This window comes from Choloepus didactylus, chromosome 15 (assembly GCF_015220235.1).
Source record: "Choloepus didactylus isolate mChoDid1 chromosome 15, mChoDid1.pri, whole genome shotgun sequence".
In the NCBI taxonomy this organism is placed as follows: domain Eukaryota; kingdom Metazoa; phylum Chordata; class Mammalia; order Pilosa; family Megalonychidae; genus Choloepus; species Choloepus didactylus.
Genome location: NC_051321.1, coordinates 75,620,887 through 75,637,784, shown reverse-complemented (window position 1 = coordinate 75,637,784; position 16,898 = coordinate 75,620,887). Strand labels below are relative to the sequence as shown.

Here is a 16,898-nt window from a genome sequence, read left to right as displayed (position 1 = left end):
AAAGGCCTTTCCCAAAGTTACTGAGGTTGTTTCCAACAGTTGGCCAAAATGAGACCTTGAGAAAGAAATTGAGTTCAGTTATAGAAAAGTAAATCTAGCTATGTTTCTTGTATACTTGCCTTTGGGGGCCAGAATTCATATCCGTAACGTGGCTAAAAGGCTTCCAACTAACCAGAGAAAATATCTGTGAGGTATGTGTAATTGTAATACAATAAATTGTTCATGGAAACCAATAAGAAAAACATTAATAGCTCAGTAGAAAACACATAGAGGAAAGGATCAGGCAGTTTACAAAATGCAAAATATAAATAGCCGAAATCATAAGAAAAAAATGTTCGAACTCACTGGAAATCAAAGAAATGTCCATAAAAGAGATGGGTTATCATTTTGGCACCATCAACCTTGTACATTGGTTCATTGATTACTCCCGCAACGCTGTCTGCTTTCGTGGTTCTCCGCCGTGGCCCAGGCTCCGTTCCGACTGCTTAAGTGTGGCGGGCGTGAGAAGGCGTCCCTCCCATCTGGCAGGGGTGGAAAGGGCCAGGCCCCAACAGCTGCCACCTGAAATCTGTCATCGCATTTGCACCTGGCCCATGCACCTGGCCAGCGACTGAGCGTGGAGGGATACTGAGGCAGCACTCTTCCTGGGAGACGCGGGACCCCCCGGGGGCCAGCTCGGGCTGGAGGAGTCCCCAGAGGACTGCCCAAGATGCTCCCACCCCCCCACGCCCCCATCCCTCCATCCTCTGTCCCTCCCTCCTTCCTCCTTCTTTCCCGCCTTCCCTCTTTCCTTTCCTCTCTCCTTCACTGGAGGACAGACTCGACTCAATGTGATGGTTTGCCCAGCCTGCCCCTCCTGCTGCCCTGGTTCCTTTCAGAGCTTTTTCCCTTAACACACTTCTTCCACATTTAATCCCATCTTAGTGTCTGCTTCTCGGAGGATTTGGACTAGCACCCAATTATGGCTACCCCTCCACACGGGCTGGGTTCTCACCTAGTGTGTCCACCGTTCACCTTCTGTGACTGGTGGCCGGGCCTCACCAGGGTGGACGTACACACAGGATTATAATATTACTGTTAATATCTCCGATTCTACTCCACCTGCTGAGAGTCGACTCTATCTAATGAGAGCCTCTGCAGCCTCACTCCTCTGCTGTGTGTTCTGCCTATGCCCCTCCCCAGGGGTTTTCACGTGTGCTCCAAGCAGCTCTAGTCCTGCCGAGGCCGCCTGGGTTCTCGCTGTGTCCCCATCAATGTACTGGGACCCTGGACAGGTGGCTGGGGGAAGCCCCCTTACTCACCCGGGGCCCAAATGTCTCATGAAGATTTTAGTGGAACAGCTCTTTCCTCTCTTTCTTTTCATACTTGCGACCTCCCAAACCCCTATAGCACTTGGTGTTGAGCCCAGTGGAGGCAGAATGGGGGACCGGTCCCCTTTACAGGTGACAGAAAGAATTCAGAAGTGTCCTTTCCTCTGACGACAGAGATCTGTTATCAGACCAAGCCGGTCCCGGGTCATCCCCCAGGAGGCTCCTCAGCCCCTGCAGGAGGCCTTTGGTGGCCAAGGCTATGGGTCCTGGGGCAGACCCAGACCTGGTCAGATCCCACTTGGACTCCAGCTGTGAATCCAGTTCATAGCTTTAGTGTTTTTCTGTGTAGACGTAGGTGCAACATGCATACTAATCTCCTGCTTTTGACTTCAGCAGTTGTGAGATAACGTTTGTAAAAGTTACTCTTAGCCTGGTGCCGGCAAGCAGTGACGAGCAGCCATTGCTGTTTTTATTTTCGTCACTGCTATTCCTGGGAGAGTTTCTCTGTGGTGGACACCAGGTCTTGTTCACTTCTCTCCCTCTGTCATGCAGGGCACATATGGACAGTCACGCAGGATGTTTTTTGGACAATTGAAGGCTTCTGACCTAGAGCCCCTCGGGGCATTTATGCCCTCATGGGATGCTGAGAGGTGGGATAAGAGGGCCCCCAAGGACTTAGATACCGTGCACCCTTCTGACTCGAGGCCCTGAGGTTATTATAAGATCAGAGAGGCAGTTTGGCTTCTGCCTGTACCTGTTCTAGAAAAACACAACCAGGAGCCTGCTGGGCCAAGACCTCACCAACCAGAGAAGCTGCCTGGAGCCTCTGCCCCTGAAAGTTCAAGGTTTCCAGGCTGGAAGGTGTGTGGGCTTCAGGAGGACCACTGGGTTATCAGCTGCCACCTCTCCAAGGTCTCACCTCAACTCCCTCCTCGGCCACTGCCCTCTCGCTCCCACCCTCCTCACACCGCGCCACCGATACCCTTCCATACCCTTCAACAGGGCCCAGCAGGCTCCTCATCGTTCCCTGCACAGGCCGGTGCCCACGCAGCCCCTGGTGCCCCTGCAACAGCCCCCCCTCCCCATTCCTCTCCCAAGGCTGCACTCGGCCTCCCTGACCCTGTGCTCTCCTCGGACCGTGTCTCCCCTTTTCTCTCTGACTTCTCTGACCCCCTTCTCCTCCCCTGCTTGTCCTTTCTCCACCCGCCATCCCTTTCACTCTTCTCCAGGGCTTCATCCTCTGCCCTGCCTCTTCCCTGCCCGTGCTCTCCCACCCGACCCCGGGACCCCCAACTCCTCCAGGCACAGGAGGTGTGGTCTGGAAAGGGCCCAGATGGAGGAAGGAAACCCAGAGAAGCCGAGCACCCTGGGGTGGCTTGTGTGTGAGTCTTGACCACCAGCTGGCACCAGGGAAGTCCCACCAGGGCAGAGGTCCTGGCCGACCCAAGGTGGGGTCTTGGAGAAGAGCTGATTGGAGCTCCACTGGCAGGCAATGGGGTATCCCTAACAAGGTTTCTGACAGGCTGTGGACAGGGCTAAATTCCAGGGACAGGAGGGAGCTCTCCATCCCAGCAGCCTGAAAGAACCACCAATAAGAGAACACAGAAGGCTGGGCAGGGGTGGGGCAGGCGAGGTCCAAATATGAGAGCCGGATGCAAAGTCAGGTGGGGATGGGTTCTAGGCCTGAGCTACCCACCCTTCCTTTCTTCCCATCTTCACTGAGCAGCTACTGTTAAGACTACTACGTGCCACAGATGCTGAGCTTTCCTGCCAGGCCAGCTGTCATCTGAGCTTCTAAAAATGCCCCCATGAAAAACAGGGCTCATCCTAGAGTCTGGAAGGGGCCAAGCTTCCAATGGTTCCTGCTGTGGTGGTTTTAAAACATGTCCACAAATTCTTTGACAGTCCTTACATCAAAACACGGAGACTTACTCCTCTTCCTTGAACAAGGCCTGGCCTCGGTGGCCGGCTTCTAACCAACAGAATGTGGCAGAAGTGAGGCTGTTTCCAGTGCCAAGACATAAAGGCAAAGCAGCTTCTGCTTGATGCTCCGTCTTGAGCTCTTGCACTAGAAAAGTCCGGCTGCCACACCGTGAGGAAGCCCAGGCCACGTGGAGAGGGCACTTGGAGGCATTCTGGCCGCCAGCCCCTGCTGAGCGCCCACCACCAGATGCATGAGTGAGGAAGCATTTGAGATGGGTCGGCCGGAGTCACCATCTGACAGTGACCACTTGAGAGCCCTGAGCAAGAAGTGACCAGCCGAGCCCAGCCAGTTCCAAGAACCCCAAGAGATGATCAAAATAAATGACTGCTATTGTTTGACACCACTAGGCTTAGGGAGGATTGTTATGCAGTTAGAGACAACCAGAACATCTGGGGGTGAAGGTTGGAGGAGTGGATACCTGGAGTGGCTGCCAGGGTCTCCGGGCTCCCATGCCACCTACCCAGGGTGACTGGGCAAGTTGTGCCTGCAAAAGATAAAAAGGGGAAGAAGCCAGACTGGGCAGGGAGAACCCCAGACTGTGATGCAAACCTGTCAAAGTCTTGGCTGGCTCAGTGGGAGCTCCGAGCACAGGTTGCTGTAGAGGAGGGTCTGCACTGGGCTCAGATGGCCAGGCTCCATCCCTGCCATGATGAGTGTGACCTGGGCTGGAAAGCCACGGCGGGCCCAGCTGACCACGCTCCTTGCTGTTCAACTGCAAATTCTGGCCTGCTGGGAGGTTCCGGTGGCGCCCTCGGTGGCTGCCGGCTGGGGATCAGGACAGCCTCCTCTGACTCCCTGTGTCCCAGGGCATCCCTCGGCCCAAATTCTGGAGCAATAGTCTCTCCCTACAAAACCCACAGGTAGTTCTCCATCTCCTGCTGAGTAAGGAGCCAATTCTTGAGTTGGTCATCAAAGTCCTCCACCATCTGACACCCTCCCCTGCCACGCTGACTGGTTAGGGATGGGGCCTCTGGAATCTGACTTCCAGGGCCCAAAATGGGGCTCTGTGCCTGTGAGCTGGGCGACCTTGGGAAAGTCACCAGTGCCTTCCTCGGAAGGCTGCTGTGGGGGTTGAATGAGATGCTGCATGCAGAGAGCATGAAACTCAGGGCCTGGCATGGAGAGAGGGCAGTAACTGTTTAGCTTTTCAGTCCTGTCCTGCCCCTCAGTGAGCACAGCCTCTGGGCCCCTGGGGGGCTGATTTCAGGCTAGAGGGACTTTGTCTCTCCTAAACCCTGGGGGTAGAGTGAGCAGAGGGGCCCCTCTTGGGCTCTCTCCCCTTGGCCCACCTGTCAAGGGTGGACGTGGCCCTGCAGCAGCCAGAGCTGGCAGGTCACCTGGTGGGAGCAGAGCTTTAGGGAGAGGGGAGAGGTGGGGGAGAGGGGCCCTGTGTGACTGGTAAGTTGGCCCTGACGAGGGGCTGTGTGTCCGTGTCTGAGGGGCCTCTTTGGTCCTCGAGCCTCGCTCCAGTCCTCGTCGACACTGCAGGAGGACTGCCACTCGTTCCTGCCCCCACTCCCAAGCCACTGTGTGAGGAGGCCTTGTTCGTGGTGGCCCCCCATCCCGCCTGGCGCCAGCCTGGCCTGCCCAACAGAGCCACAAGCCATCTCCTCCAACAAAGGGCCAGTGTCCTCGGGAGGGCAGGTGCTGCCCAGGCAGGACGGCAGCCAGGCCTGCTGGGGAGTTCTGGGCAGTCGGACCACAGAGGGCTGACCTGAGTCCGGCTGGGGCTGGGGACAGGGCTCTTGGGCTGTTGTTTTTGTTGGTTTTGAGCCACTGTCCTTAGGAAAGAGTTCAGGGTGAAGGGGGCAGAAGCTCACGCTGGAGAGCTGAGGTGCATTCACCAAGTTGGCGGCTGAAGGTCAGAAGGGGGCTTCCCGAGAGGGGTGCAGGCCCTAGCCTGACCTGAGACCCAGCAGCAGGGAGCCCGGGTGCACCCCCTTTTTAAGCCTAGGAAGGAGAGCACCTTTTTGCTGGGCAGCTTGTGCACCCTTTCCCTCGACAACCTCCCTACCCCCACCCCTGACACACACACACCTTGCTTTCCAGCCAGCCTGCTCTGCCAGCCTGTTGCAACTCCTGCCTAGGTTGACTAATCACATTCTCCTGCAATCAAGCCACCCACCAGTCCCATAGGCCCAGCCTTTAACAGCCACAGCTGCACAGCTGGTCAGCCCCAGGAGAAGTGGACATTCAGCAACTGGCCCCTACTGGGGGCCCTTCTCTGAAAATAGGCTGGTCACAATCAGGACAGAAGCCAGTGGTGGGCCAGGGCTGCCCATCATCTCAGATTGTATCACTAAAGGCTGAGCATCTAGAATGAAGAAGGTGAGAATCACCTTTGTTCTTTACAGCTCAGACCCATGGGAACTGGACTATCTACAGATTTTGTAAGGATGTCACAGAATAAGGACAAAGGAATGGAAGTTTCAGAGAGTAGTGAGTGAAAGCTACAGATTTTAGATCAATGAGGATGGATGGAAATCTGTCAAGGATTTTGTATATGTTGTATTTTTTCCTACCCATCATGAGCTCCGTGGGGTGGGAGAAACAGCTGTATCTTATTCATCTCAGTAATTCCTTCACCATTTCAGTCTCTTATACCTGTCATCACTCAGCTCACAGTGACAGCAATAAATATTGGCTGGATCAATGGGTAGATGAATGGATGAGTCTGTGGATGGTGGTAGAGGGTGGGTGGGTGGATATGTAGGTGGGTAAATTGATGGACAGGTGAATTCATGATGGGGGTGGTGAGTAACTCACTGAATCCTGCACTGGCAGAGTGGCCAGAATGGGAGCTGGTATGACCCTTAGCAGCAAAGTCTTAGGCTTCTCAAAGATTTCTTACAGAGGACACAAAAAGACCTAAACATAAGAGAAAAGGTAGATAACATATACTTCATTAAAATTGGTAACTTCTGCTCATCAAAAGACATCATGAAGGAAATGAAATGGTGAACCACAAACTGGGAGGAGATATTCATAATACATACATCTGATAAAGGTCTCATATCCAGGATATATAAAAAGGAGTTCTATAAATCAAAAAGAAAAGGCAAACACACCAATTAAAAGTGGGCAAAAGACTTGAACAGGCATTTCACAAAAAAAGGGATCCCAGTGACCCAAGGACATATGAAAAGGGGCATCATTATTCACCAGGGGAAAGCAAATCAAAGCCTCAATTGGTTTCCATCATATGTGCACTAGTACAGCTATAATTGAAAAGACTGACTCTCTCCAGGGTTGGTGAGCGTGTGTTGTCAATGGAACTTTCAGATTCCTAGTGGTAGTGTAATTTGGTTCAATCACTTTAGAAAACTGTTTGGCAGCATCTACTAAAGCTAAAAATATGCCACTTCTGACCCAGAAATTCTGCTCCGAGGCACACAGCCAGGAGAAATGAGCGTACGTGTCCATATGCATACTTCATATAAATGTTCATGATAGCCCCAAACTGGAAGCAACCCAAAGGCCCATCAACAACAAAATGGACAAATATATCATAGTATCTCCATGCAATGGAATACTACGCAGCAGTGAAAAAGAAGAACATTTGGCTGCATATAGCAGGGATAAACTCCTTTTCATATTTCCTTGGGTCACTGGGATCCCTTTTTTTGTGAAATGCCTGTTCAAGTCTTTTGCCCACTTTTAATTGGTGTGTTTGCCTTTTCTTTTTGATTTATAGAACTCCTTTTTATATATCCTGGATATGAGACCTTTATCAGGGGGAAAACCAGGGTATGTCTTGTATGAGTCCATCTAGAGGAAGTGCAAGACAAGGTCAAACTAAGCTCTGATGAGAGAAGTCAGATAGCAGTTCTTTTGTGGGGTTGGCTGGGAGGGGGTATGAGGAGCCTTCTGGGGTGCCAGATCTCTTGATCGGTGTGGCAGTTACCAGGTGTGTGAGTGTGAGAACTTCCTCAAACTCTACATTGATGATCTTTGCTCTTATGTATTTTTATGTTATTCCTCAATAAAACATTAAAACAAACCAAAAAGTCCATCTGAGTTTCCTTTTTTCTGAAAGAATTCAGGATACCGGCATGGATAAGAGGAAAAGGGAAGAGCACAAAGGCCTTTTAAAGAAGCATAGTTTCTTGCACTCAGTGTAAAATATCTCAGATGAATTTCTTGAGAAGAGGCAGAGTCCTGGCCTGAGGCAGGGGGCTGGACCAGATGGCCAGGGAGCAGGTGCTCACATGGGGATGTCCACAGGGTGGGGCAGGTGATGACAGGATGACACATGCCTGGGGCTTTCCCACCAGGCCTGTCCTGGGCCACTGCACACCTCACCTGTGGAGGCAGGTAGAGGGGGCCGGCCTGGAACCTCTGTAACCCCTGCCCCACTGGGGTATATTCTAAGGGAAGGGGGTCTCCTCAGAGGAGCTGCCGGCCACTGCTCCCCCTCTGGGTCTCAGGGAGGTGGGGGCCTTGTTGGCCAGTGTCCAAGAGGCCCATGGGAGCAGGTGGGAGAAAGCCAGCCAGCCCTCCCGGGTGCTCAGTCCTCACCTCTGTCACATGGGAAGGTTGAGCTACACCTCCCAGGTTCTGCTGGTTCCCGGGGCACCCCAAACTACCCATGAGCAGCAGTGGCTCGTCCCATCCCCACCCCACCACTGCCCTTCCAGCCCAGCAGCCCCATCTGGAAAACCTGAGGGCCCCACTCTGCTGACCTCACAGAGCTGAAGTCATCTGTGTTTCTTCCCCCATGAGTCAGGGAGCATCACAAGATGCTGACACAGGTGACACAGGTGACACAGGTGACAGTCAGTGAGGCCTCCCAGCCAAGGCAGGGCTCCTCCCTTCACGGGGAAGTGGGGCAGCTGCGGCTGGAGCAGGAAGCCCGAGGGATGGAGCTGGGGTAACCTGTTGCAGGTGAAGAAAGGAGCCATTGGGCACCCTCTCCTTCTCCCTCTCTCGTCCTGCCCCCCTGCCCACTCTGCCTCCCTGACATCCCTCTCCTCCCCTTCCCCTGCCCTAGGTTCAGGCCTCATGACCTCACCCTTCAAGATGGCAGGAGGCCCCCACTCCAGCCCCAGCTCCTCATTCCATCCTTCTCAGTGCTTCCGGGGAGAGGTCTGAAGAGTATTGACAAATGTATATCCCCGCACAACCAACACCCAGTCAAGGTATAGGACCTTCCCATCACCCCAGAAGGTTCCCGCCTGCCCCTTTCCAGTCATCCACTTCATGCCCCCAAACAGCTGCGTGTCTGACTTCCGCCCCCAGAGATGAGTTTTGTGGGATCCTGGATTTCATATAAAATGGAATTATATGGTAATTACACAGTACATACTCCTTTATGTCTGGCTTCTTTCACTCAACATAATGTTTTTCAGATTCATCCATCTTTTGTGACTTTTATTGCTGAATACTATCTCATTCTGTGAGCATAACTTCATTTGGTTATCCATTCTCCTCTTGACAGACAGCTACAATATTTCCAGTCTTTGACTATCATGAATAATGCCGCTATGACCATTTGTGCACAAGTTGCTGTGTGGACGTATCATTCATTTCTCCTGGGTAAATTCCTTCAAGTTGACTTGCTGCTAGTATGTACAGTAGATGGATATTTATAGGAAATCACCAAACTGTTTTCCAAAATGTTTGCAGCATTACAAACTCCCACAAGTAATGTATGAAAGTTCCCATTTGCTCCTTGTATTAGTTTTCTCCAGAGTAACAGAACCGACAGCATGGATACGTGTGTAAATATTATGAGGTTTAGTATAGGGCCTGGCTCACATGATCATGGAGATCAGCAAGTCTACATCCCATAGGACAGAACGCAAGGTGCAACTCCTAAGAAGGTTTCAATGACTCCCCCAGGAGAAGCTGGCTGGCTGAATGGAGACAGAAATTCTTCTTTCCTACTGCAAAATCCTCAGTTCTCCCTTTAAGGCCTTCAACTTTATTGAATGAGACTTTTCTCATTGCTGAGGGCAATCTCCTTTGTTGATTATAGATATGGTCAGCCACAGATGCAATCAATTGACTGATGATTTAAATCCTCGAAATATCCTTACAATAACAATCAGGCCAGTGCTTGCTTGCCCGAAGGACTGGACAACATAACCCAGCCAAGTTGATACGTCACACTCCATATCCACACCAACATTTGGTACTGTCTTATTAGTTTACCATCAGAGGAGCACATCTAAACAACTCAAGTGTCCTTCAACTGATAAATGGATAAATAAAATGTGGTATTTTCATACACTGGAATACTGTTTAGCAATAAAAAAGGAATGAAGCACTGATACATGCTACAACATGGATGAACCTGAAAATAGTATGCTAAGTGAAAGAAGCCAGACACAAAGGACCACAGATTATATGATTCCACTTATATGAAATGTCCAGAAGAGGAAAACCTACAAAAACAGAAAGTTGATCAGTGCTTGCCTAGAGCTGGGGTTATGGGGGAGTTGGAGGTGTGTATGAGACAGTTAACAGATACAGAGTTTCTTTTTAGAGGAGTGAAAATGTTCTAACAACTCTATGAATAAACTAAAATTCATAGAACTATACACTTTAAATGGGTGAATTCTATGGTATGTGAATTAGATCTCAATAAAGCTGTTAAATACACACATCTATAAGCCGGTTATCCTTTAAGGCTCCCCAGTGCACTAGGGTAAAGCCCCAGATTCATCAGCATCACCTGCTCGGCTATAGGCAGAGGGGACCCTTTGCCATTTCCAGACACATGATGTACCGTCACACCTCTGGGGGTTTGCACATACTGTTCCATCTCCGTGGAAAGTTGTTCCACCTCATTGCTGACTCATCCTTTAAGGTCCAGCTCACCTGACCCCTCTGGGAAACCTGCCCTTACCCCTCTTTTGTTCATTCATTAATTAATTCATTCAGCAAGTAATCATTGGGCACCTGCTGTGTACCAGGCCCTGTTCTAGGCACCAGGGATATGTCTGCTTGCCCACTACCCCTGCTGAGCAAGTGGGGGGCTGTGAAGAGGAGACGAGAAGGCAGGACGCCCACTGCACAGATGTTGCAATGAGGCCCTGGGAGGAGAACAGCTGGATTGCACAAGTTCATCTGACTGGTGCTGGGGCAGGAAGCTGGCAGTTTCCCTGTGCCAGCTCTGAAGGCTGAAGATGGCGCCCCCACATCAGGAAGTGATTCCAAGTCGCTCTCTCTGGGCATTGTCCAAGTCTCCATTATTCAGGTGGGGGCAGCGCGAGGCAGGATTGTCGGAAGCAGCAGTGGGTCTTCCCAGCCTGCTCCCTCAGCCTGGCTCAGGTGAGTCATTGCCACCTGCCCGTGGGCTTCCTGTCCTGGGAGGTAGGCGGTTCACAAGGGGATCTGTGCCAGGGGGACCCACAAGGATAGCTCCTTAGTGGTGTGATTGCTCACAGGGGACCCTCGCATGTTGACTGTCCCCTCCAAGGCCCCGACAGGCCCTTGGCTCTTCTTTATACTTGTTGTTCCATCAATAGCAGAGGCAGGATGGGAGCACATGTCCTTCCTGCCTGCTACAGACGCTGGCCCTGGGGCCTGCGGGTACAGAGCAGGATGGGTCTAAAGTAAGGAGCCTGGGGTGCCCGGGATCTCCCTGCAGCCTGCAAGCTGAAGCTTTTCAGCCCGTTTCTCCTGGGTTGGCTGGGTTCAGGCCTCTGATGGAAGGGGCAGGTCTACCTTCCCGGGGTCCCCTCCTCCCTCTCTGGTTCTCCTCCCATCATTGGCACGACCCAGTGTTTCCTGGAGCCCTTGCCCCGTCTGCCGGGCACCAAGCCCTGGGCCCTCCAGATTGAACCTGGGACAGGGTTCATCCTTCCAGCACCCCCATTCCTGGAGAAAAGAGGCTCACAGAATACATTCATGTTTCTCCAGCTGCACCCCACTGGGGGCAGGTGCCTTGCTTGGGCCACAAGCCACAGGGAGGGAGAAGCTGTCACCTCTCTGAGCCCAGGAACCCTGAAGACACCCCTCCTCTGCCTAGAACTCTGGCTCCTCATCTGCCTGTCCCTCAGGGCAGGGCCCTGGGGAAGGTGCTGGAGTTGCTGGGTGATCATTTAAAGCCTCACAGACTTTGGGAGTAGGAAGGGCAACTAGGCGTGGTGCCTAGTCTGGTTTCCTGACCGACAGGAGGGACTTCTGGTTGGAGACGGAGGGAGACCCTCCCCAGGTCTCTGGAAGCTTCCTAAAGGCACCTCCCTGCTGCTTTCTCTATCTCTTCCCACCATCTCTCTTTTACCCCTTCTCCAGGGATGCCCCATCTTTCCCTGAAGTCACGATGGAACCTCCAACCCTACTTGAGTCCTCCCACTGTCATTGAGCCCACATGTCCTGGGATGATCCTTGTGGGGGGCGTGGGGAGGATGGTAAGGTTTACCCCCATCCCTCCATCCCCTGAGCTGTGATCTCCTAAAATAACTACAAATTGAGCACAAATCGCGACTAGGACAGGAAAAAAAAGGTGGAATTCCTTCATTCTTCCCCACAGCAGTGCCTGATGAGGCTATCTACCAGTTCCTGCTCCCAAGCCCACCCAGAGCGGGTGGGCCCTGTCTGTTACAGGCTTGTTCTAGATTCTTCCCTCCCAGCCTCTCAACTCCCCACATGCTAAAAAGAGGTGCTCATTTTCCTCCCTTAAGTTAACTAGGCTTGATTTCTGTTGCTGGCACCCACAGCTCCCTGAGTGGTCTCTGTCCTGTCGTATTCAGTAATCTCTCGCTTTGTCCAGCCACAGTGGAATTTTATGAGCATGCATTCTGGGGGAGTAGGAATCCAACAAAGCCCAGGATACTGGCTCCCCATGGCCCCCACCCCTGGGATGGCTGATGTGACCCCAGACCTTGAGACCCTACTCAATTTGACCCTGGAGTCTCCAAGTCTCCAGGTCGTGTCTCCTGTGGATCTTATGCAACTCACCCTACTTCTTGGGATGGGATGACACAGATGGGAGCCAATATCACCCAAGTCTGTGTTTCTCTCGTGGCCCTTTCATGGATCCGTTCTTCCCCATCAGTGCATCAAGTGAATGACTAGATTTAGGCCGACCAAAAAGTAAGGGGCTGCATTGGTCAGTATGTTTCTCTAGTGGCAGAGACCTGATTCAAATTAGCTTAGAGATAAAGGGAATTCGTTCACCCATATAACTGAGAAAGACATGGTGTAATTGGGAAATATAAGCACCAGGGTCTCTTCGCTATCTGCCGCTCTCTCTCTGTCTCTGCACGGCAGCCTCATCATCCCTGACTGCAGCCTTCCTTCTCCACATGGGCTGAGACAGGACAGCTGGCTGCTTTCAACTCACATCCTCATGGCTTTGTGGCCAGAGGGAAAGGAGTTTCTCCTTCCTAGCACCAATCCTAGGGAGGGATTCTGATTGGTCCACCACTGGGGGGACATTGTGGACCAGCTCCCTTGGGACCCAACAGAGACTGGCTGCATATTGCAATATCCTCCCTGCACTCACACCTCTTTGCAATGTGATGTTGCAGCTTCTCCCATGAAGAGGTAGAGTCAAGTGCCCCATCCCTTGTTTCTGGGCTGGTCTTGTGACTTGTTTTGGCCAAAGAATGAGGCAGAAGTGATGCTGAACTGATTCCGAGCTCTAAGAAGCCTTGCACACTTCCTCCTGCTCTCTCAGAACCTGCTGCCACCATTTGAACAAGTCCAAGCTGGCCCGATGGATGAAGAGACATACGATCCAGTTACCCCATCACCCCAGTGAACTGCAAGCCAACCACCAAACACGAGGGTGAGGCCCTCCTAAGCCAGCCTCCAACCACTGACTGCAGACACCGACAAGAGTCCAACTGAGGTTAGATGGACCTGGGTTGTCAGAACGGCTCACTCCAACCACTGACTCATGGGCAAAAGTAAATAGCTGTTTTAAGCCATGAATAATAAATGGAAAGGGTTATGCAGCAGAAGCTAATTGATACATTAGCTATATGTTCATCAAATCCATTTCTTTTTCTTTTGAGGCACATAGCTGGACTATATTTCCCTAAATCTTTGCCTTCTCTCTAAAATTCCTGCTTCTTTTGCCATTAGTGTAGCCACTTGATTGAGTTCTAGACAATAGAACATGGGCCTAAATCACGAACTAACTCCCCATGGACCTAGCGGAGAGCGGAGCTACCAGATGAGAATATCCTGAGTCTGTAAATGTCCACCCAGATGGTGTCCAACTGGGAAGACCCACGCTGAGTGGAGACATGTTAAGCCCCTGATAATTCGGTGTTTTTCTATTCCAGCAGCATAGACCAATTCCCATATCAGGGAGGAGCAGAGTGTCCCCCAAAAGAAGCTAGTCCCACTCCCAGAAGAAGGGACCAGGTTAAAAATCCACCCCAGGAGCCAGGAGCCACCTTGAGTTCCAGGTTCCAGAACCAACCCAAAGAGAGTTTGGGGAGTTGCCAAGGGCAGGGCCTGTGGGTCGACCTATTTCCTCACCAGCAGTTCTCTGGCCAGGGGGAGCATTCCTGCCTCCTGGGGGCAGACACTGGGCCCTGGGCGAGTGATCAGTAGTAACAGGAAGAGAGGACTGCTGGTGGAAACTCAGAGCCTCTCAAGTCCACCAGAGCTGGGACTGTGTCTTTGTTTGACATGGATTCCCATGGTCCCAGGCATCCTTTTAGTTGAAAGATAAAAATCTCCATTTGTTCTAATGACAGGGTGTTAGAAGACTTCCTTCTGATACCAGAAAACTCCTAAAAAGGAAAGGGAAAGTCATACAGCCTGGAGGGGAGGGCATATGTCAAGGACAAATAACGAACAGAGTAACAGAGATCCTTTAAGAGCAGGAGAACAGTCCAGAGAGGAAGCCACACGTAGAGCCCACCAGGGTCTGCAGGAGGCCACACTGGGGTCTGGACCAGGCCATGGCTTGAGTGAGGGGCGTAATCTGATTGGTCACTGCTAGCTCATCCTTCAGGTCATGTGACCATCCTGGTCCACCTGGCTGAGGTGGGGGGTGATCATGTGGTACAAACGTGGCCGCCCTTCAGCAGAGGCAGGTGGCAGTTCCCAAGGGAGGAGGGTAAGGAGGGGCAGGCACTCCCGAAAGTCCAGGGCAGCATTCCAGGAGGAGGAGAAATCATTGGTTGGCAAAGATACAGAAATGAGAAACAAGATGGTATGAGACGGTGGTAAAGTTCAGAGCTGGGATGGTGGGAGATGAGTTCAGTCATGGGACCTGCAGACCATGGGTGCCTCCCTAGGGCTCTCCAGCTGATCTACAGGTACAGGACATGGTGGCAAAGCACTGCCCTTTGGAGGCCCACAGTCTGGGCTTGCATCTTGGTCCTGCCACTTAAACCAGCATGTGGCCCTGGGTTGGGGACTGGGGCCATTGAGCCAGTGGCAGCCAATATCTAGGCTTTATTTGGACCATGTGGTATCTGTATATACTTTTGTTTTCTTGTTTATAAATTTTGTTTTTTAAAGCTGCATTTCCAGGTTCTCTAGGAACCTGATCAAGCAGCATCTGGGTGGGTCTGTGTGCTTACCTGGTGACAAGTAATTAGGTCTGAGAAGCTGTTGTCCCTTAGACACAGCCAGTGCTCTCTAGTTCTCCCCAGCCTCTACTCTCCCTACTGCTGGCCAGTTCTGTGACCCCTGCGTGATTACTCTTCAGTAGCAGCTGTCAGTATTGCTTTTTTTACAGTAGAGAAATAATTTTCTGTTTCCGTGGTGGTAGGCAGAGTAACATCCCCCCAAAGGTGTCCATGTCCCTAGCTGTGGCATCTGTGACTATGTTATGTCACATAACAAAGGAGAATTAAGGCAGCAGACAGAATTAAGATTACTAATCATTTGAGCTTGAGATGGGGAGACTATTTTCATGTGTCCCAGTGATATTAATTCCATTTCCAGTTTTGTGCCACCATCACCACCACCAGTTACCAAAACTTTTTTTATCACCCCAAACAGAAACTCGGCCCCCATTAAGCAAAACTCCCCGTTCTCTCCCCACCCCAGTCCCTGGTAACCTGTACGTTACTGTCTCCATGAATTTTCTTATTCTAGGTATTTCATGGAAGTGAAATCATACAATATTTGTCCTTTTGTGTCTGGGTTATTTCACTAAATGTGATCAAGGTTCATCCACGATGTAGCATGAGAAGGTAAGTGTTTTTAAGTGCTTGCTGCCAAGGAGGTTTCCCTCACTCTCACACGGTTTTAAATTGCCGATTAAGAGATCTGAGAACTGCAATTTCCTTTCTCCAATGAATCAGTGACACTTAGCAATAGCCACCAGATTTCATCATTTTAATAGCTATTTCCCTCTCCCTCTCAGTTGGCAGAGACAGTGCCCAAGCCGCTCATCCCCTCTACCGCCTCCCATCCTCGTTCACCCCAAGTGACAGTCGTAGCAGGTGCCCTGCCTCCCTCTGCCACCAGTGATGAGTCCTTGATGCTATCTGGCCTGTGACCCACCTCCAGCCAAGCCTCAGAGTCTACCCCCAGGAGTCCTCCCAGCATCCTGTGTCCTAGGTGGGTCCCCTGGAAGCAGAGTCCCTGGATTCATCGAGGGAGAGCTCTCAGGAGCAGCCCATATGGGAGGGAGTGAAGCAGGATTGGGAAGGGGCGAGGGGCGAGGGGTGCAGCCAGCAGCAGCCTCAGGTGAGATCTGGCCCTGACCTGACAGAAGAAGGCTCTGGGTGCATTAACCACACTGCAGGGTCTCTTCCCCTACTCCACCCCACCACAGAGAGGCTGCCGCTTTATCCCGTTTGGCAATCAGTCTGTGGCTTTAACTGCCTGGCAGGGGCGTGTGTTGTTGGGGTGGGGGTGGTGTTTGGTAACCTCCCCGAGAGGAGGCTCTTGCCCGATGAGGGCAGTTCTCTGGTGAAGGTGGGAAGTTGTGAGCCGTTAGCAGCTTTGGGATGGGTGTGCCGTCTGGCCAAGGAGATCTCAATGGAGCACCACTAGGCCCCAATTACTACAGGAACCAGTGAAGAAGACAAAGAAGGCACAGCCAGAGGGATTCAAGAACTGGAGAACCTGAAGAACGAGTTGTCACGGAATCCGAGAGAAGGGAGAGTTTCAAGGAAGAAACAGCAAACTGTCAAATGCAGCCACGACGTCCAGTCTCAGGATTCAGCATGGACTTTAGCAACCAAGGGGTTGCTGGTGACCTTGCAAGAGAAGCTGTGGAGAACTGACGGGGCAAGAGCCAATCCACAGGGGTTGGAAGACAAGAGGGGAACTGGACAGTGAGCCTGGGAAGGTTCTGGGACAGAGAAGTCTGCGTGAGAAGGAGCGGAGAGAGGCCGGACGACAAATGTGGGGCAGGGGATGCAGGTTGAGTTAGACCCTGTTCCAGTTTGCTAATGCTGCCGTTATGCAAAATACCAGAAATGAATTGGCTTTTATAAAGGGGGTTTATTTGGTTACAAAGATACAGTCTGAAGTCCATGAAAATGTCCAAATTAAGGCATCAACACGAGTATACCTTCAGCGAAGGAAGGCCAGTGGTGTCTGGAAAATCTCTGTTAGCTGGGAAGGCACATGGCTGGCATCTGCTGATCCCAGTTGTGTTCCAGCTCCACTCTCAGCTCCTGTGCATCCTTCAAAGTGTTGCTCTTGGGGTGTTTTGTCCTCTCTTAACTTCT

At 51.7% G+C, this 16,898-nt stretch overlaps 1 long non-coding RNA gene across 1 annotated transcript; it reads left to right on the top strand.

The window, feature by feature from the left end:
* The first annotated feature begins 10,423 nt into the window (after positions 1-10,423).
* LOC119510598 lies at positions 10,424-16,706 on the top strand. The gene is made up of 3 exons (XR_005211978.1): positions 10,424-10,569; positions 12,923-13,096; positions 15,310-16,706. It is a non-coding gene; the product is annotated as an uncharacterized LOC119510598 (long non-coding RNA).
* Positions 16,707-16,898: the final 192 nt, after the last annotated feature.